We start from the raw sequence: 23197 nt of genomic DNA on the forward strand, positions 1-23197 counted from the left end.
CAGTCACGGGATATTGAGATAGATAGCTAGCTAGATATCCAAATAGCTATCTAGCTAGATAGCTACATAGCTAATAGATAGCTATCCAGCTAATAGATAGCTAATAATAATAATAATAATAATAATAATAATAATAATAATAATAATAATGTGCCTTTCAAAACTCTCAAGGTCACTTTAGAGTCACGGGATATTGAGATAGATAGCTAGCCAGATAGCCAAACAGCTAGATAGCTACATAGCTAATATATAGCTATCCAGCTAATATATAGCTAATAATAATAATAATAATAATAATAATAATAATAATAATAATGTGCCTTTCAAAACTCGAAAGGTCACTTTACAGTCACAGGATACGTGAGATCGCTAGCTAGCTAGATAGCCAAACAGCAAGCTAGCTAGATAGCTACATAGCAAATAAATAGCTATCCATATAGCCAGCTGATAGCTAATAATAATAATAATAACAATAATACATTTCATTTATAAGCGCCGCAGGATACAGTCGCTAATAGATAGCTACCTAGCCAGCTAGATAGCTAAATAGCTAAACTATAGCTATCCACATAGCTAGCGAGCCAGCTAGACAGCTAATAGATAGCTAATTGATAGCAAATAGATAGTTAGGTAGCTAGCTAACTAATAGATACAATAATAATAATACATTTCATTTATAAGCACCTTTCAAAACACTCAAGGTCACTTTACAGTCACAGGATACAGTTTGAGGCTCTCCCTTTTGGCTGTGGCCAAGAACATCTGCTACGTCGGAGAGGCCGATGGAGCCTCACCACAAACTTATGCCAATCGAGCAGGCTATCGAGCAACCAGGCTACCTAATGAATGAGCTAGCTACTCTCTTTCTATTTTGTTAGTTGGCTAATCTCTTTGACAGGTGCGAAAGTCAAGGCCCTTGGGCCAAATCTGACCCGCTACTTCATTTTATTAGCTCGTGAGCTATTTAGCTAGCAAGCTATTTAGCTAGTCAGCTATTAAGCTAGTGAGCTATTTAGCTAGAGAGGTATTTAGCAAGTGAGCTATTTAGCTAGCGATTTCTATATCTCGCGATAAAGCTAGCTAGCTCTCTTTCTATTCAGCTAGCAGGCTAAATCCTTACATCACAGGTGTCAAAGTCAAGGCCCGGGGGCCAAGTCTGGCCCGCCAAATCATTTTATTCGGCCCGCGAGAGCAAATCAAACTTGTGAAATTCCATGCTCATTTATTGAGCTAGCTAGCGAGCTATTTAGATAGTGATCTATTTAGCTAGCGAGAGAGAATGAGCGAGCTAGCCACCTCTCTTTCTATTTTGTTAGATGGCTAATCCCTTTGACAGGTGTGAACGTCAAAGCCCTTGGGCCAAATCTGGCCCGCTACATCATTTTATTTGGCCCACAAAGCAAATCAAACTAGTGAAATTCCATGCACATCTATCGAGCTATCTAGCGATAGAGCTAGCTAGCTCTCTTTCTATTCAGCTATCTGGCTCATCTCTTACATCACAGGTGTTCAAGTTGAGGCCTGGGGGCCGAATGTGGTCCTCCACATCATTTTATTCAGTCCGCGAAAGCAAATCAAATCTGTGAAATTCCATGTTCATCTATTGAGCTAGCTATCTAGCGATCAAGCTAGCTAGCTCTCTTTCTATGAAGCTAGATGGCTAATCCTTTACATCACATGTGTCAAATTTGAGGCCCAGGGGCCAAATCTGGTCCTCCACATCATTTTATTCGGTCCGCGAAAGCAAATCAAACTTGTGAAATTCCATATTCATCTATTGAGCTAGCTATCTAGCGATCAAGCTAGCTAGCTCTCTTTCCATACAGCTAGCTGGCTAATCCCTTAAATCACAGGTGTCAAAGTTGAGGCCCAAGGGCCAAATCTGGTTCTCCACATCATTTTATTCGACCCGTGAAAGCAAATTAAACTTGTGAAATTCCATGCTCATCTATTGAGCTAGCTATCTAGTGATCTAACAGGCTAGCTCTATTTCTATTCAGCTAGGTGTCTTATCGCTAACATCACCGGTGTGAAAGTCAAGTCATGGGGGGGGGGCAAATTTGGCTATCTAGCTATCATCTAGTTGGCTACCTAGGTAACTATTTGCTATCTAATAGCTATCTAACTAGATAGCTAGACAATAGATAACTAATAGATACTAACTATATATCTATCAATTGATAACTAATAGATACTCTCTTTTAGTTATTAGCTAGTTAGATACCTAATAGATAGCGAATAGATAGCTACCAGGGTAGCAAGCTAAATAGCTAGCTAGATAGCCAGATAGCCAGCTAGATAGCTCAAGTGAGCAACATGGTGTCAACAGACCGGAAAGGACCCATTGTCTATAATGTACACATTCACGAAATGAGTACGAAAAAAACAAGCAATAGAATGAAAAATAACAAACGTTAACTAGAAACAGACTTCAAATTTATCTTCTGTGTATTCTCGTGACTTTATTCTTATTTCTTTTTACAACTTGTTTTTATTTATCTAGCTATCCAGCTATCTATTGAGCGATGTAGCTAGCTATCTATTAGGTATCTGGCTGACGAGGTAGCTATCAATTAGCTATATAAATATCTGGCTGGCTTGCTATCTAGCTAGCTATCTATTAGCTATCTATTAGCAAACTAGCTAGCTTTCTATCTATTCTAGTTACTTCCGGGTTGAGTTAACGCTGGCGCGTGTCGCTGCTCACCCACAGAAAAACATATCCTGTGAGTGTGAAGTGACCTTGAGAGTTTTGAAAGGCGCTTTTAAATTAAATGTATTATTATTATAATTATTATTATTATGATAAAAAGAAAGGTTGGAAAATGAAATAAATAAATAATTAATTAATACATTTCATTTTTAAGCGCCTTTTAAAATGTCACTTTACAGTTACAGGATATTCTTTTGTGTGGGTGAGCAGCGGCAGCCACACGCGCCAGTGTTCACTCAACCCGGAAGTAAATCAAATAGAATAGTAAGACAAATAGCTAGAGAGCTAGCTAGCACGCCAATCAATAGCTCGCAGGCTCACTAGCCAGCGAATGAGCTAGTGAGCTGGCGAGCCAGCGAATGAGCCAGTGAGATCGCTAGCTAGCAAATGAGTTAGCGAGCTATCATCTAGCGAATGGTTTAGCAAGCTCGCTAGCTAGCGAATGAGCTAGCATGCTTGCTAGCCAGCGAATGAGCCAGTGAGATCGCTAGCTAGCAAATGAGTTAGCGAGCTATCATCTAGCGAATGGTTTAGCAAGCTCGCTAGCTAGCGAATGAGCTAGCGAGCTCACTAGCTAGCAAATGAGTTAGCAAGCTTGCTAGCTAGCGAATGAGCTCGCGTGCAATAAAGCGGTCAAGTGTTCTATTTTTTTTGGGGGGGGTGTATTTCTGTTTTTGCGTCGTGACTGCAAGGCAGAAAAGATGGAGCTTGATTAACCGAGGCAATCGCAAGGAGGGGTGTTAGCGTGAAATGAAAAGATAGATTTTTCATTCTGCGCATACCGCCAGGGTGTCTGTCACTCGGCGTGATAAGGAGGAGCGCTCGTTTTAGATTAATGACCCGCTTACAGTCAAGGACCAAATAAGCGGCCATGTTGCGCCCAAAAAAAAGATGACTTTGCTGACAAGACAAGTGTCCTTTCTGTCAACGCCGCAGACTCGTGACCCCCCTCGTATCAGCACGACACGACCGTGCGCTGATGACAATCTTACCGCCGAATGTACATCTGGTGTATTCTAATCATCCCAACTCGAGTGTATTGCTCAAGCACTCGGAAACTCTCCAGAAGAACGTCTGTGTAAGCTCTCAGTCGTATAGGAGTGGTCCATCGATGAAAAAATAAGTTTCTGCAGCCGTCATCTGTACTTCTTTGAAGGTGTCGGACGTTTGGCTTCGTATCCAAGAGGCTTTGTCAGCTAACTAAAATTTTGCTGGTAGCTCTGGACCTATATACAGTGATACTTGGGCTTACGCACTTAATTGATTCCCAGCAAGTGTCTGTAAGGCAAAGAGTGTGTATTCCAAACCTCAATTTTCCACAGGAAACTATTAAAATGAGAATAATCCGTTCCAAGGTCCCCATAAAACATGATTTTCTACGAAATAAGCCTTAAAACTACACAAGATATACCTTATTTTATGTATAATAAATATGCTTTTGTATTGTAATAACAAATAAACTGTACTACATAATAAGGTCGTTTTATTGACCTTTGTGATGGTCGTTGATGGAGTTGCCTCTTGATATCCGACTGAAGTTGCCGTGCGTTTCGACTTCTTTCAACTTTGAAAATTAAAAAGCAGAGTGTAGACTGGAAGGTTAAAATCAGGCTCCACAAATAACCCGCACAAGTCATCTGTACACTTGATGCAAAAAGCTATCAACCCAGCTAAACAGAACAGAATTGATGAGGAACTAGATAAAATTATGGCAGAGAAAGTACCTACAAGGGATCAGTCCTCAAGATGGTGAAAGAAGCCTACGTTCCACATCAAGTGTTTAATGCTGATGAAACCGGTCACTCCCTTCCATCAAGCCATTAACGACCATCGCAAAGGTAAATAAAATGACTTTATTGTCCAGTACCGCTTATTTCTTTCATCATAATACTATAGCACATTTATTATACATAAAATAAGGTATATTTTGTGTAGTTTTAAGGCTTAGAAAATTAGAAAGTAGAAAATTATGTTTTATGGGGACCTGGGAACGGATTAATCTCATTTTAATGCTTTCCTATGGGAAATTTATTTTTGGGATACACAGATTTCGCCTAACATACTGTCTGGGAACCAATTAAGTTCATAAGCCAAGGTCCCACTGTATATATATATATATATATAAATATATATATATATATATATATATATATATATATATATATATATATATATATATACAGTAAAGTCTCGTTATATCGATATTCAAGGGAGTCCGAAAAAATATCGATATAACCGGGACTATCGATATATCCGATATCGATATAACGAGACTTTACTGTATATATATATAATCCATTTTTCTTATGATGATACTAGTGTAGCATGTTCTACCGAAGACAGAACAGGAAGAAATTGCTCGTGTGTCTACAATACTTGGCTATAAAAATGATTCTGATTCTTCACAACATTCGAAAAAACAATATTACAAATTCAGAACCAGAACTCCAGAAACCACAAAAACAGTCCCACTAAAAGTCAAAGAAGTTAAAATGAATTTGGGCAACAAGAAGATCCATTCCAAAGATAGGGATATGGAATAGGCTGGATCGCCTCTGAACCTCAGCTTCGTTCCCGCTACCTCTAAGTGCCTGGTACGCAGAACCGAGGCACCGAGCTAGGTCGGAGGACCATAAAAGGTAAGACCAGGCAATTGAAAGATTGGAAAACAAAGCACAGCAACTCAAAAAGAACTCTGAATTGTTGCGAGACCTTTTGACGATTACCATCCAGGAGGTTAGCAGTAGTATGGAGCAACTGGAGATGCTTCATAGAGGATTTGCTAACTCTAAAGTTAACTGCACTACAGTAATCTACTTTATGAGGTCTGTCACCATCACAAACGTCTTCTCCAGTAACTAGCCATCTAGCTAATAGAGAGCGAATAGATACAAACTATCTATTAGTTATCTATTAGCGAGCTAGCTAGATTGCAAATAGATAGCTAGCTAGGTAGCCAGATAGCTATCTAATAGACAACCAATAGATTCTATCGATCTATCTATCTATCATCCCTTAGGGTTCGATCGGACCCAGGTTAAGTACAACTGTCCTTGACTCTACTCCATACCAAAAGTAAAGAATGGCCGAAGATGAGTTTATAATCATTTAATTCGGTGTCCCAAGAGTGAGTTTCCGATGTAAATTCAGAATCGTCATCAGCCGTTTCAAAACTAGCTACGATTGGCTAGCGATGAAGCGACCTGCTTGCTAATTTGAGATTGAATTGCATCTGGCAGAGGCAGGAAGTCCGTTTTGGTTTTGATGAAATGGCTGGACCGCCTGCCTCACGCAGTTGGCTTGGCACAGCGTTGGTCCCTGGGTTTACTGGCGCCTCTCCGGGGCACCTTTTTCCTTGTCCATCTGGCATCCCCAAGCAATGCCAGGAAGCATTTCACACCATTTTGTAGACCCACATGAACCTGAAGCAAAGTCAGACATACGCCATCCCATTTGAGGTATTCATGTCTTTTGTCCATTCTTTAGAACAAGGAAGCTATTCAGGGTACGTGTGTGGCTAAGTGTATAGAAGAGGTTAAAAAAACTTCTGTTGATTTGGATTAACGAAAAGCAGCTAGCTGGGGACAGTGTGAGTGAGAGTATGATCACCCAGAAAGCACGGCAACTTCACTCGGATATCAAGAAGGGAACTACATCAACGACCATCACAAAGGTCAATAAAACGACTTTAGTAATGTCAGAGATGTTCAATCGGACACTGTGGACCAAGGCTCGAACACAGAAAGATTCTCTTTTACTGCCGGCAGGAGACGCAGATTTTCATGACAGACGTCTGAATTCTGCAGCCCTCTGCCAAGCTATTTATTGAGAGTATATGCAAATTTAAGTGATACATTAGTAAAACATAATTTTCTTGATTAGAATACCACACCGCTGGGCGTTCCAAGCGCGAACAGCTGTAAGCAATAAAACATTGTCTCTTCCATGAACTGATAAATTTGTAACCTGGCTAATGAGCTCTTCCTGTGAAGGAGTTTAATGTCGTAAATTACTCTGGTGATAAAGGAGTTATCTCCTAGACGACAGTTTAACTTGCTTTTTTGAGTTGGTGACGAGTCCTCACGTGACGTCAGAAAAGGACCGCCTCCTGACCGTAAAAAAGACGCATTGTAGCGTCTTTCCATCACGTCAATGTATTTTGCTGTACTGTTTTTTGTTGATACCCTTGTGTTGCAGAGGGAGTCCAAGCTCCATGAAAGGAATATATCAGCCTGTGGAAACGGGCTGATTCATTCCTCACAGTTCGGTGGCCATTTTGTTGCCTCTTTTTGGGTGAGACATTCCCCCAGGCCCGTTTGCCTCAAAATGACACAAAATGAATAAATTCTTTAATCGATTGCAAACATGTATGCTTTGCTCATCAGGACTATTTGAATCATATTCATAACCGGATGTGTAACAAGAAAGCATATTATCCGAATCTGAAGCCATTGTTTGGATTCTCCAGCAATGCAAGACGTCTTGGCGTGACGTCACGAACTGGGGGCGGGACTTTCTGAAAATGCCCAATTCGCAGCTCAATTTTTTTGCAGATTTTGGACACTAAGTCATTTTTATTGGTGTTTTGCATTTCACTAAAAATATCATACTGCGTGTTTTGGGGTATTTTAGATGCTATAAAACGTTTTTCTGATGTCAGTTAAAAAACAAAAAAGTGACGTCGGTTGCCCTTTAAATATAACTTCTTATTCTGTATAATCTATATCAATTATACAGTACAGTTTATGTCTTTACTTATAATACAATAGCACATTTATTATACATAAAATAAGGTATAATTTGTATGGTTTTACGGCTTATTTAGTAGAAAATTATGTTTTATGGGGACCTGGGAACGGATTATTCTCATTTTAATGGTTTCCTATGGGGAAAAAAATTGGGCTACAGTTTTTTGCCTTATACACTCTGTCTGGGAACCATTTAAGTTCGTAATCTGCGGTATCACAGTACAGTGAGACCTCAACTTACAAACACCTTATCTTACAAACTTTTCGTCTTAAGAACGTCACATTTATGAAAATTAAAGCTTATAATAAGCACTATTTTCATAATACACATCCACCACGGCTGGCGGAGTGATCTTCGGCGGAAGCACACGACCGAACAGCGCTCCAGCCGACGCTACTCTGCACAGCCCCTCTCATTGAATGCACACGTCGATCGCCTACTTGGAGCGTTTTGCTGATAATTTTACTATGATGGGACCGAAAAAAAACCCACCACAGGTTCGTGTTCAGCCCAAGAAGACACAAAATAAAATCACTGTCGCTGAGAAGAAGGAGATAATTGAAAAACACGAACAAGGTGTGCGTTTGTATGATTTAGTGGCCGAGCACGGCTATGCTAAGTCAACCATTGCTCCCATTCTCCGGAACAGAGAAGCCATCAAAGGTGCGTCTGTTGCAAAATGTGTTATTCGGGTAATCGAAGAAGTTGAAAAAAAATTTATTTTACAGCACAGTTTATTTCTTTAATTACAGTCCTCATGTAATGTGCCTCTCTTTGTGACTTTATGATACAATGCAGTGTATTTCTTTCATTACAATACAATAGCACATTTATTATATATAGAATAAGGTATGTTGTGTGTATTTTTAAGGCTTATTTAGTTAAAAACTATATTTTATGGAAACCCAGGAACGGATTATTCCCATTTTAATGGTTTCCTATGGGATTTTTTTTGAGATACACACTTTTCATCTTACACACTCTGTCTGGGAACCTATTAAGTTCGGAAGTTGAGGTCTCACTGTACTTCTTTTTGGGACAATAAGAATATTTACAACAGCGCCGTCATCTGAAACAAAGCGCTGGACAAAATGAACAAATGCGTCGAATCCACGAAGAAAAATTCTGGAGGAAGAAAAAAAATCCCGACAAAGATCGAATTTGGAGTTCCTAATGAATTGCAAATGGCCGCCGTTGTTATCTGACAACCTCACTTTCTTCCACAGGTGTTTTGCACGCTTAGTTTTAGCTTTTGCCACTCGATCCTCTCCTCTTTCATCTAGAACTGCTTCATGTCACAAAGAGGGTACAGCAAGTGCTGAAAAATGAATGACTCTTTGTGTTGACGTGTTATTTGTTGTTGTTTTTTTTTTTTTTTTTTTACTTCAAGATGGCGCCGCGAGAGTGGCTACCTTTCCAGCAGCTCCTGTATATTCTTTTTCTACTTCTTTCTTTCCTCTTCCTTTCATAACTTTGCTTCTATGTTACTTCCAGGTCGAGTGAACGCTGGCGCGAATGGCTGCCGCTGCTCACACACAAAAAAAAATATCCCGTGACTGTTTATTTTACTGCTTATAAATTACATGTATTATTGTTATTATTAATAATAATAGTAAAACATTTCATTTAATAGCTATCCTATTAGCTGGATAGCGATATATTCGCTATGTAGCTATCTGGATAGCTAGGTATTTTGCTATCTAGCTAGCTATCTAACATATCCTGTGACTGTAAAGTGACCTTGAGAGTTTTGAAAGGCCCTTATAAATGAAATGTATTATTGTTGTTATTATTTTTATTATTATCCATCTATTAGCAAGCTAGCTGGAGAGCTATCTATTAGCTATGTAGCTAGATAGCTAGCTTTTTGGCTATCTAGCTCGCTATCTAACGTATCCTGTGACTGGAAAGTGACCATGAGAGTTTTGCGCTTATAAATGAAATGTATTATTGTTATTATTATCAGCTATCTATTAGCTGGCGAGCTGGATAGCTATATTTTAGCTATGGAGCTATCTAGACAGCTAGCTATTTGGCTATCTATCGAGCTAGCTATCGAACGTATCCTGTGACTGTAAACTGAAAGGCGCTTATAAATAAAATGTATTATTGTTGTTATTATTTTGATTATTATGAAACTATTAGCTAGCTGGATAGCTATCTATATAGATAGCTCTTTGGCTATCTATCGATCTAGCTATCTATCGAACGTATCCTGTGACTGTAAACTGACCTTGAGAGTTTCGAAAGGCGCTTATAAATGAAATGAATTATTATTATTATTATTAAAAAAAAACGTCCCTTTGCTTGTCCACATAGACAATCTGCTGCCATCTGCTACCGACCAGATACACTCACACACACACACCAAAACAAAACAAAAACAAAAACAAAAACAAAAACAAACAAACCAGAGAGCAGATTTCCTGAATAGATGTGACAGCACTTGAGAACACGTCACATTTGATTTCCTTTGGACGATTTCCGCCAGCGTGACAGGCACCAACTCAGACGCGAGCCGCACACCTGCAAGGCATGTGATTCAGATTTCCATGTCGGGTGTTGCTTTCCATTTTTTTCTGCCCTTTCTCATCAACCTTCGTCGGCCGACCTGCAGGAAAGGGGCCGGGGGGGGTTTTCCCACAGAGTAGAGATCAATGAACTACTGCGCTGCGTCGAGCCGGATTTGGTCAAAAAGCCGCCGGCGGGTGAGCTCTGAGTCCAACAGAACGAGAAAAGTTGGCATTGTTTCTTTGTTACGACAACAGCGGTCGGTTGTCGCGTTTATAAGGCGCTTATCAAATGTATTATTATTGTTATTATTATTATTATTATTATTGTTGTTGGGGTACAATTATTATTATTAGCTATCTATTAGCTAGCTATAGATAGCTATTTAGCTAGCTAGCTATTTGGCTAGCTAGCTATTGAATGTATCCTGTGACTGTAACGTGACCATGACAGTTTTGAAAGGCGCTTAAAAGTGAAATGTATTATTGTTATTATTATCATCTATTAGGGAGCTAGCTGGATAGCTATATATTAGCTATGTAGCTATCCAGCTAGCTAGCTATTTGGCTAGCTAGCTAGCTATCTATCGAAAGGTATCCTGTGACTGTAACGTGACCATGACAGTTTTGAAAGGCGCTTAAAAATTAAATGTATTATTATTATTATTATTATTATTATTATTATTAGATATCTATTAGCTAGCTAGATACCTATTAGCTATCTATATAGCGATCTAGCTGGCTACCTAGCGAATGTATCTTGTGACTGTAAAGTGACCTTGAGAGTTTTGAAAGGCGCTTGGAAATGAAAAGTATGATTGTTATTATTATTAGCTATCTATTAGCTAGATAGCTAGATAGCTACCTATTAGCTATCTAGCTAGCTTGCTATTTGGCCATCTAGCTGGTTATCTATCTAACGTATCATTTGACTGTAAAGTGACCATGAGAGTTTTGAAAGGCCTTTATAAATAAAATGTATTATTGTTATTATTATTATTAGCTATCTATTAGCTAGCTAGCTATAAATTAGCTATGTAGTTATAGCTAGCTATTTGGCTATATAGCTAGATAGCTAGCTAGCTATCAAACGTATCCTGTGACTGTAAAGTGACCATGAGAGTTTTGAAAGGTGCTTATAAATGAAATTTATTCTTGTTATGATTAGCAATCTATTAGCTGGCTATCTAGATTGCTATGTATTAGGCATGTAGCTATCTAGCTAGCTAGATATTTGGCAATCCAGCTAACTATCTATCGAACGTATCCTGTGACTGTAAAGTGTCCTTGAGAGTTTTGTAAGGCGCTTATAAATGAAATGTATTATTGTTGTTATTATTATCTATCTATTAGCTAGCTGTTAGCTATGTATCTAGCTAGCTAGCTAGCTGTATAGCGAGCTGTATAGCTATATATTAGCTATGTAGCTAGCTATCTAACGTATCCTGTGACTGTAAAGTGACCTTGAGAGTTTTGAAAGGTGCTTATAAATGAAATGTATTGTTCTTATTTTTTATTTATTCAATGAGCTGAAGTCCAGGGGGGGTTAATTCTATAAAGGGGGTTAATAACGCGGAGCGTAATTGGATTCCTGCACGATGGGAGCTGGCCAGATAAGGAGTGTGTTTACAACACGCTAAGCGCTGCCGCTTAGAAAAGATCTATTTAGAACAGCTCGTGTTTGCCGTTATCTGAGAACGAAACAGGGGTTGAGGGGGGGGGGGGGGGGGGGGCGATAATGCTTGTAAATCCACTTCCGGCTCATTAACGCACTCGCCGGTGGTGAACGTCACCGTTCAAAAGCAAGCGTGAGACGTTCGTGGAAGCGCTTTGTGTCTGAGTGATGACGTTTCAAAGTGACTGACGTTCACGCGGCGGCCATTCAAAACTCGGAAAGAAGTGAGCCACCGGCGAGCTGGAAATCAACAAAAATAGACAGATGGACTTTGAAATTCGTTAGCATATGATTTAAAGTACACTGATACCTCAGCTTACGAACTTAATTGGTTAGAAAGTTTGTGTAAGTTAAAAGTTTGTCTTCCAAACATTAATTTCCCATAAGAAACCATTCAAATGAGAATAATCCGTTCCCAGGTCACCATAAAACACAATTTTCTACTAAATAAGCCTTAAAACTACACAAAATAGACCTGATTTGATGTATAATAAATGTGCTTTTGTATTGCAATGAAAGAAATGAACTGTACAGTATAATAAAAAAAACCCTGAAACTGGAGTGGACACATTTTTGCATATCGTCTGGCAGTGAAGGAGTTCAGTAATACAGGGATACCACAGCTTCCAAATTTAATTGTTTCCCAGAAAGTGTGTGTAAGGCGAAAAGTTTGTCTTCCAAACATTTATTTCCCATAAGAAACCATTCAAATGACAATAATCCGTTCCCAGGTCCCCATAAAACATTATTTTTGACTAAATTAAGTCTTAAAACTACACAAAATAGAGCTTATTTGATTTATAATAAATGTGATTTTGTATTGTAAGGAAAGAAATAAACTGTACTATATAATAAAAAAAAATTCTGAAACTGGAGTGTACACATTTTTGCATACCGTCTGGCAGTGGAGTTCAGTTGTACAGGGATACCTCAGCTTACAAACGTAATTAGTTCCCAGAAAGTGGGTGTAAGGTGAAAAGTTTGTCTTCCAAACATTAATTTCCCATAAGAAACCATTCAAATGAGAATAATCCGTTCCCAGGTCCCCATAAAACACACATTTCTACTAAATAAACCTTAAAACTACACGAAATAGACCTGATTTGATGCACAATAAATGTGCTTTTATATTGTAATGAAGGAAATAAACTGTACAGTATAATCGAGTCGTTGTATTGACCTTTGTGATGGTCGTTGATGTAGTTGCAGTTGTAGTTGAGAAAATGGCTGCTTCCTACCTGTAAAGCTGGGAAGGCCAGGAGGCGGGTCTTCGGAGGGGGTTCCTGTCCAACTGCAGAGCAGGGGGCCTCTACTGAGGATCCCTCTTGGATCATCTAACAGCAAAAGTTACAGCGTGTTTCAAGGTGGCTGGAAAACAAGGGTGATTCGCCACAGGTGCGACACTCAGGGGGGGAACGCCCTCTACTCGTGGTGTGAAACTGAAAAAAAAACAAAAAACAGGGCAGGATCAAGACACCAACCTCTCGTTTCCAGGCAGCCATTTTGGTGCCAATCGATCCCATTTGACATACAAACTTAATTGTTTCCCAGAAAGTGTGTGTGTAAGGCGAATAGTTATTCTGCCAAACATTTATTTCCCATTAGAAACCGTAAGACTCTGCAGTGCATCGTGAGGACAGCTGAGAAGATCATCGGTGTCCCCCCCCCCCCCCCCCCCTTCAGGACATTTACAACACCCGCCTCACCCGCAGAGCCATCAGGATCGCTGCCGATCCCACCCACCCCTCCCACAGCCTCTTCAGCCTGCTGCCATCGGGTCGGAGACTGCGGAGTCTCCGAGCCAAGAGCAGCAGGCTCAAGGACAGTTTCTGCCACCAGGCAGTCCGGAGACTCAACTCCCTCCCAACCCTGCCCACCCTGCCCATTCCCACTGCCACACTCACTGAACCCTGAGGACATGCTACACGCTGTACTATCATCCTGAACTCTATTTTTTGTTCTTTCTCATTTTTTTTCTGCAAGACCTCACTTCAACCACTTCAACCCTTTCTTCTTGTTTGTTTTTGCATTACTACATTACCTCACTTTACATACGACACTGCCTCACTTTACATTCAGAAATTACATGTATAGTCTGTTGTCAATTGTATGTCGTTTTTAGCCACGTTAGCCAACTATTAGTATCTTGCATGCTGGGTCCGAGAGGACATTAATTTCATCTGTGCTGTATGTCATGCATATTAGCATATTTGACAATAAAGCTGACTTTGACTTATTTTAGGTATAATAAATGTGTGATTGGATTTTAATGAAAGAAATAAATTGTACAGTATAATAAAGTCATTTTATTGACCTTGTGATGGTCGTTGATTTAGTTACCTCTTGATGATATCCGAGTGAAGTTGCCGTGCTTTCTCGGTTTTAATACCCTCACTCACACTGTCCCCTGCTAGCTGATTTTTGGTAATCAAAATCAACAACAGTTTTTCAACCTCTTCTATTTCCTGAGACCGTTGCTTAGACAACACAGAAACACCCTTAGCCACACGTAGCAATTGTCGACTTAGCGTACTGGTACTGGGATACTAAGTCCTACAGAGGCACACCTCATTCGATGTCCCAGGGAGTGATGAAAATTCAGAATCGTCATCAGCCGTTTCAAAACTAGCTGCGATTGGCTTGCGATGAAGCGACCTGCTTGCTATTTGAGATTGAATGGCATCTGGCAGAGGCGGGAACTCCGTTTTAGTTTTGATGAAATGGCTGGACCGAGATAGCGAGCTAGATAGCCAAATAGCTAGCTAACTAGATATCTCCATAGCTAATAGATATCTATCCAGCTAGCCAGCGAATAGATAGCGAATAACAACAATAACAATAATACATTTCATTAATAAGCGCCTTTCAAAACTCTAATGCTCACTTTACTGTCACAGGATATGCTAGATTGCTAGCTAGCTAGACAGCCAAATAGCTAGCTAGCTAGATAGCTATCCAGCTAATAATAATATTAACAATAATACATTTAATTTATAAGTGCCTTTCAAAACTCCAGTTACAGGATACGTTAGATAGATAGCTAGCTCCCAAATATAATGTTCGTAAAGCAAAAAGTTCGTAAGCTAAAGCGTTCGTTAGCTGAGCAAAATATGATTAGTACTAGTAAATAGTTGTCGCACGATGAGTGTTGCGGACAACGGACGGGTGTTTCCACGTAAGGCCGTTCTCTTTTCAGCGCGTTTTCAAAGCACTGCGGAAATTAAGCGATACAAAAATATGCGATTGATAGATGTCTGCTGGAGTTATGAGCGAGATGGCTCTGCTCGATATGGGAGGGCCTTCAACAAGATATGGGAGGGCCTTCAACAGCTGTCCTCAAAGTCATCTGTTATTTTACAGGCTGAGCCAAAGTCAATTAGTTGATTTTTTTATTTTTTCTCCGAACGGCTCAGGTGATTTGGACTGCGATCTTCATTTTCTCCTGCAGATATCCACGGACGGAATCCCTTTTGCTCCTCCGAGGATGCGTTTGGCTTCAACCAACTCCTTCAAATGCTGATAAGGATGCGAGAAGGTCATTTGCGTTGCCGCAGTCGACGATTGGTCGCGCCCGCTGTTAGCATGCAGCTCATTTAGGTCCGACATGAGCTCATGTGGAGCAGGGAGGCGGGGAGGGGTCCAAAACACCGGCCCGGGGGCCATTTTTACACCAGCCGCGGCCTGTGACATGAAAAAAAAACGTGTGTATGGGTATCATATTATAAATAAGATGTTGCCTGGTTTTATATATATATATATATATATATATATATAATAGCTATAGTATCTAATATAATACCCATACACACTTTTTTTTTTCATGACATAGGCCGCGGCTGGTGTAAAAATATTACAAAGCTAGCTAGCTATATATATATATATATATATATATATATATATATAGCTAGCTAGCTATATATATATATATATATATATATATATATATATATATATATATATATATATATATATATATATATATATATATATATATAGCTGGCTAGCTATTATCTATCAGCGAGCTAGAGAACTCTATTTAATTGAGTTATTCCGGGTTGAGTGAAGGCTGGCGCGTGTGGCTGCCGCTACTCACCCACATAAAACTTATCCTGTGACTATAAATCGATGAGAAGGTTTCTTCAGCCGTCATCTGTACAAATGTGAAGGTTTCGGACGTTTCGCTTCTTATCCAAGAGGCTTCGTCAGCGAACTAAAGTCTGACTGGCCGTATCGGCCCTATTTATATATCCCTAATGTCCAGTCATGGGGGCGCCGGACACAGCTATGATAGGTCACTACTCTCAGGTTGGGGGAAGCAGAGGACCACTCCCTGTGGCCCTACTGATTGTTCCTACATTCCTGACTAACGACTGGCTCATTTCCCCCACTCCCACCGGTATCACCTCATCAGCATGTGGAATGTTGCCTAACCTGTTTTGCCTAAGCAGGCTTTTGTATGAACGATCCAAATTGAACCTCACCCCACCCGACCGGTTTAATGAAGGATTTTGTTGTTTTATAAGAATCGCTTCTTTTACCCCCCTTTCAAACCATCTATGTTCTTTCGCTAAGATTTTAACCTCATTGTCGTCAAATGAGTGGTTGATAAAGGCAGAGTGTAGACTGCCAGGTTAAAATATTCCATCAATCAGGCTCCACAAACAACCCGCAAAAGCCATCTGTACACTTGATGCAAAAAGCTATCAACCCAGCTAAACAGAACACATTTGATGAGGAACTAGGTAAAATTATCGCAGAGAAAGCAGCTACAAAGGATCATTCCTCAAGATGGTGAAATAAGAAGGCTACGTTCCACATCAAGTGTTTAATGCTGATGAAAGCGGCCAATCCATTCCATCAAGCCCTCAACGACCACCACAAAGGTCAATAAAACTATTTTATTATACAGTACAGATTATTTCTTAAAATATAATATCACAGCACGTTTATTATACATAAAACAAGGTATATTTTGTGTAGTTTTAAGGCTTATTTCGTCGAAAATGATGTTTTATGGGGACCTGGGAACAGATTATTCTCATTTTAATGGTTTCCTATGGGAAATTATTTTTTGTGATGCACACTTTTCACCTCACACACTCTCTGGGAACCAATTAAGTTCGTAAACCAAGGTATCACTGTATACATGTATGTGTGTGTGTGTATTTATGTATATGTGCGTATATAATATACGAAAAGTGTGCGGGCACTGAGAATGCGGGCCTGTAAACCAGACTGTCTCAGCAAGTGGAGGATTAAAGAGAGCTCGAGTTTGCAATCTCGGGGCCTGCGCTTAATCCCCTCAAGTAAATACGCGACATGCAATTTGCGGCAAGGCCACGGCGAGCGGCGCCGCCCGCCAGCACGACGGGTTAACTCCATTTGCCGAAGGACAGCTGGGTTACGGGGCGGCCGTGGCCTCCTTCACGTCGCTCGTCTTTATTCTGGAGCGCCGTCGAGAGCGATCCCGACAAAAGCCTCCATTTGGACTGAATCGGATTTGCTCCTTAGCTTCCGAAAGACGCTTCTTGCGTCCGAAAACCTCCCTCAGCTGTTGCTGGGACAAAAAATATCCGTGTCTATTTTTGCTTTTATTCGTACGGCAATTTTGTATACAGCCACGCTTGTTTTCAAGTCCTCCATCGCTCAAGTTGTTGCAAATCGCGTATGCTAGCATGAGGCATCGGAACGGCGTCACAGACTTCTTTTTTTACTGCTTTTATGTTTTTGTTCCGGATTCGCTAGCAAGTTAGCGAATGAACGTCTCCAGCCGAGGTTCCCTTTAAAACACAGGTGTCAAAGTCAAGGCCCGCGGGCCAAATCCGGTCCGCTACATCATTTTTTTCGGCCCGCAAATGCAAATCAAACTTGTTAAATTCCATGATGATTGCTAAAATCTGAGCCAAAATTTCATATTTTTGGATGTCAACCACAATAAAAGTCATTATTCTTGACTTCAGATTTGAAAACGAGTTATTCATTAATTTGCTGTGTGCTCCATATGTAATATTTGATGGGATTTAAACATTCTAATGGGTTCCCCAAATTCATAACGGCCCCCGACAGGAAACCATAACTACAATGTAGCCTGCGGCAAAAAATGACTTTGACACCCCTGCTTTAAAAGGACAACCGACACCATTTTTTGTTTCCTAACTGTCATCAGAAAAAACGTTTTATAGCATCTAAAATAGCCAAAACACACGGGCTGATATTTTTAGTCAAATTCAGAACTATTTGAATCATATTCGTAACAAGAAGGCATCTTCTCCGAATCTGAACTCTCTGAAGCTATTGTTTTGATTCTGGAGCAAGGCAGTTTGTGAAGGAGTATCCTGGCGTGAAGGGGGCGGGACTTTCTGAATTTGCCCAGTTCCGAGCTCATTTTGTGGCAGTTCATTTTTATTGGTGTTTTGCATTTGACTAAAAATATCAACCTGTGTATTTTGGGTATTTTAGATGCTATAAAACATTTTTCTGATGTCAGGTAGGAAACAAAAAAATGGTGTCGCTTGCCCTTTAAATGCCCCCGACGTGTCAAGTGACACAGATCAAATGCAGCCGACGCGCAATGTCGCGGCCAAGCGCTAACGCAACTTTGCTAGCGGTCCTCAATCCGCATCTTAAAATTTATCTGCGATTCTTTACAATATCCAAATACAGCGATACCTCGGTTTACGAAGGCTTTAGCTCACAAACTTTTCGCCTTATGAACATAAAAATAATCTTTTCACGAGCAAATAATCTTCGCTGACGAACTAGTTTTCAGCGGACGAATCAAACCACATAGTGCCAAGGTGGCTGGTGGACTAGTTTTCAGCAGATGAACAACAAACCACACGGTCCAACAACGCCACAGTGGCTGGCGGACTAGTTTCCCACACCCCCTTTGAGTGCAGATGTGGTTTGCTATCGAGTGGCATACGTTTGCTATTATGGGACCGAAAAAGACCCCACCACAGGCTAGTGTTCAGCCGAAGAAGACACAAAAGAAAATGACAGTCGAGCAGAAGAATGAGATCATCGAAAAACACCAATGAGGTATGCGTTTGTGTGACTTAGCGTTCCAGTACCAGTACGTTAAAGGACAACCGACGTCTCCGGACAAGTTGTGTCCATAATTTGTAAAATGGCTTCAAATGACTTCTACTGAGCGTATTTTACAAAGATTCCACCGCATATAGCTATATTTTACGTTTTAAGACTCGCGCTGAAGATTCAGGAAGTCTTGTTTTTGAGTTGGTGACGAGTCCGTACGTGACGTCAGTAAAGGACCGCCCTTCACCGTAAAAAAGACGCATTGTAGCGGTCCTTCCATCACGTCAATGTATTTTGCTGTACTTGTTTGGTCTGGGGACCTCGTGTTGCACCCAAAAGCCGCCAGAAGGCCAGAAGAGGGCGTCTAAGCGCCATATAAGGAATTTATGAGCCTATGTAAACGGAGGTGGCCACAGGATGTCGCCATTTTGTGCCTCTTTTTTTGGGTGAGAGATTTTCCCCCAATGTGTCCTCAAAACGGCACAAATAAATTCTTTAATCGATTGCAAACACGTATGCTTTCCTCTTCAGAACTATTTGAATCATATTCATAACTGGATGTGTAACAAGCATATTCTCCGAATCTGAAACCATTGTTTTGATTCACTAGCCACGCAAGACGTCTTGGCGTGACGTCACGAACTGGGGGCGGGACTTTCTGAAAATGCCCAATTCGCAGCTCATTTATTTTTTTTATTGGTGTTTTGCATTTGATTAAAAATATCATACTGCGTGTTTTGGGTATTTTAGATGCTGGTGTCAGTTAAAAACAAAAATGTGACATCGGTTGCCCTTTAAGTTGACCATTGCTACGTGTGGCTAAGGGTGTTTCTTTGTTGTCTAAGCAACGGTCTCAGGCAATAGAAAAGGTTGAAAAACTTCTGGTGATTTGGATTAACGAAAAGCATCTCGCAGGGGATAGTATGAGTGAAGATATTATCGCCGAGAAAACACGGCAACTTCATCAACTATCATCACAAAGGTAATTAAAACGACGTTATTATACAGTACAGTTTATTTCTGCCATTACAATACCATAGTACATTTATTATACACAAAAAATGTCTATTTTGTGTAGTTTTAAGGCTTAATTAGTAGAAAACTACATTTTATGGGGACCTGGAAACGGATTATTCTCATTTTTAATGATTTGCTATGGGAAATTATTGTTTGAAAGACACACTTTTTGCCTTACACACACTTTCTGGGAACCAATTAAGTTTGTACGCTGACCTTTATATATACAGTAAAGTCTCGTTATATCGATATTCAAGGGAGTCCGAAAAAATATCGATATCGATATAACGAGACTTTACTGTATCTGCATTACAGTAAAGTCTCGTTATATCGATATCGGATATATCGATAGTCCCGGTTATATCGATACTATTTCTATGCACGCACGGAGAAAATTACATGCAAACAGGGTCGGATATATCGATAGTCCCGGTTATATCGATATTTTTTCCGACTCCCTTGAATATCGATATAACGAGACTTTACTGTATATTCGGAAATCTTTTATATATGGAAAAAGTTTGAAAATACACCATTCTTGGAGGTGCGCCTTATACTGCAGTGAGCCTCATCGGAAAAGACGGCGGGTCCGTGTGTGTGTGTGTATATATATATATAATAAAAAAAAAAAAAAAATAACAATAATAATCCATTTCATTTCTAAGCGCCTTTCAAAACTTAAGTTTTCTGTGGGTGAGCAGCGGCAGCCATACGCGCCAGCGTTCACTCGACCCGGAAGTAACTCAAATAGATAGAAAGTTATCTAGCTCGCTGATAGCTAATAAATAGCTAGCTAGAAAGCCAGCTAGATAGCTAGCCAGCTAGATAGCTATATATGTATACAGGTAACATTTAACTTACGACCGGCTCGGCTTACGACCAGCCGTATTTATGAATATAACCTCCAGACCCTATTTTTAACATTTTAAGAGGGGGAGTTTGCAAGTCATTTAGCCTCCGAGTTTCTATTCAACATTTTGAATGACGTACGACCATTTTGACTTACGACCAGTTTGGTGGGAACGGAACTCGGTCGTAAGTCAGATGTTACCTGTCAATGTGTGTGTGTGTATGTGTATATATATATATATATATATATATATATATATACAGTAAAGTCTCGTTATATCGATATTCAAGGGAGTCCGAAAAAATATCGATATAATCGGGACTATCGATATATCCGATATCGATATAACGAGACTTTACTGTATATATATATATATATATATATATATATATATATATATATATATATATATATATATATATACACATACATATACACACATATACACACATATATACACACATACATATACACACATATATACATATACACACATATACACACACACACACACATACACACACATATACACACACACACACACACACATATATACACACACACACACACACACACATATATACACACACACACACACACACACACACACACACACACACACACACACACACACACACACATATATATATATATATATATATATATATTATTTTTTGTAAAGGCCGGTGAAGGCGGGAGCCTTGCGAGATCGGCCGCCGTCTCACGCGCTGTCAGTCACAGCTGATGATGGTTTTGACCTTCGTGTGAGTTTTCAGGGCAAATTTTCAACCGGGAAAAACGCGGGTGGAATTTGAATGAAGCGCTCCGCCGTATTTCCATATTTCAACGTTCGCCGAGAGAGCAAAAGCGTGGAAACCTTCACATGCGGCTAGCGGCTATCAGCACTAATGACTCGACTCCATTTGCTTTTCTTGCAAGCTGAAGTAACGAACCCCCACCCGGACGACCACCCGCGTTTCTGCCGCTTAATGCCAAGAAGTGTTTGTTGCGGCGAGACGGTGTCGCCGAGTGCTTTCAAAAGGTCATCGCCTCCCTTCGGATTTCGCCATTATCTACTCGCAAAAAACAACTCAGCAACTTGTCATTTGCTGACAACCAAACCTGTCAATCATTTCCATTTTCTGCCCCTCCCCCAAATAAATTAATAAATGTAAAAAAAAAACGGCATATTTTGCGAATAATTTTTTTCAAGGACAAACGACACCTACGGAGAAGTTGCATCCATAATTTGTAAAATCACTTCAAATGACTTCTACTGAGCGTATTTTACAAATATTCCACCGCATATAGCTAGATTTTACCTTTTAAAGGACAACCGACACCATTTTTTTTCCTAACGTTCGTAATCAGAAAAACGTTTTATAGCATCTAAAATAGCCAAAACATGCAAGCTGATATTTTTAGTTAAAATGCAAAACACCAATAAAAATGATTTCAAGTGTCCCAAAACTACTTCAAAATGAAATCGGAAATGGCAAGTTTCAGAAGGTCCCGCCCCCTTGTTTGTGACGTCACGCCAGGACGTTTTGCCTTGCTCTAGAATCAAAACAATGCCTTCAGAGAGTTCAGATTGGGAGAAGATGCTTTCTTGTTACTCATCCAGTTATGAACAGCATTCAAATAGTTCCGAAGAGGAAAGCATAAATGTTTGCAATTGATTGAAGAAGTCCTTTTGTATCATTTTGAGGCGTCTGGACTCTCTACTCTAATGTAGCGTCCATAAAATGCCCAAGATGGCGCCCAAGCTCCGTTGGAAATGGGCTGATTTGTCTGCTGGGAATTTGTGTCAACTACTATCAAATAGTAGTCTTAGTGCAACACAGTGAATTATGTGTTTTCCTTCTAATTTCGCCATCAACACGGATCAACACGAAGTTTTCAGACCAAACAAAGTACCCAAAATGCATTGCGTGTCGCTTTCTCGGTCAGTGACGATACCTACTGTGACGTCACGCTAGGTATCATCACCATCAACTGAAAAACAAGACTTCAGGAATATTCAGTGCGAGTCTTAAAAGGTAAAATATAGCTATATGTGGTGGAATCTTTGTCAAATACGCTTAGTAGAAGTCATTTGAAGACATTTTACAAATTATGGACACAACTTCTCCGGAGGCGTCAGTTGTCATTCAAGACTCGCGCTGAATATTCAGGAAGTCTTGTTTTTGAATTGGTGATGATACCTAGCGTGACGTCACGGTAGGTACCGTACCTGACCGGGAAAGCGACACACAATGCATTTTGGGTACTTTGTTTGGTCTGAAAACCTTGAATTGATCGCAAAATTAGAAGGAAAACTACATAAATAACGTGATGGTGAATCGTTGTGTGTTGCACCAAGACTACTATTTGATACTAGTTGACCCAAATTCCTGGCAGACAAATCAGCGCATTTCCAACGGCGCTTGTGCGCCATCTTGTGCATTTTCTGGGACGCTACATTGGAGTCCTGACGGCTCGAATTGATATGGGGGGACTTCTTGAATCAATTGCAAACATGTATGCTTTCCTCTTCAGAACTATTTGAATCATATTCATAACTGGATGCGTAACAAGAAAGCATCTTCTCCCAATCTGAACTCTCTGAAGCCATTGTTTTGATTCTGGAGCAAGGCAGTGTGTGA

General features: G+C 40.0%; 1 protein-coding gene across 3 annotated transcripts in view; it reads right to left on the reverse strand.

The window, feature by feature from the left end:
• LOC148895280 (protein CFDP2-like) overlaps positions 1-23197 on the reverse strand; it is a 251007-nt gene that overhangs the window by 182175 nt on the left and 45635 nt on the right. For all 3 annotated transcript variants that reach the window (XR_016115635.1, XM_089001667.1, XM_089001665.1), the window contains exon 3: positions 12886-13086. The gene's annotated coding sequence lies outside the window, so the exon portion shown is untranslated. The remainder of the gene's footprint in view (positions 1-12885; positions 13087-23197) is intronic.

Source organism: Hippocampus bargibanti, linkage group LG07, assembly GCF_051943395.1.
Source record: "Hippocampus bargibanti isolate YZ-2025 linkage group LG07, ASM5194339v1, whole genome shotgun sequence".
NCBI classification, from domain to species: domain Eukaryota; kingdom Metazoa; phylum Chordata; class Actinopteri; order Syngnathiformes; family Syngnathidae; genus Hippocampus; species Hippocampus bargibanti.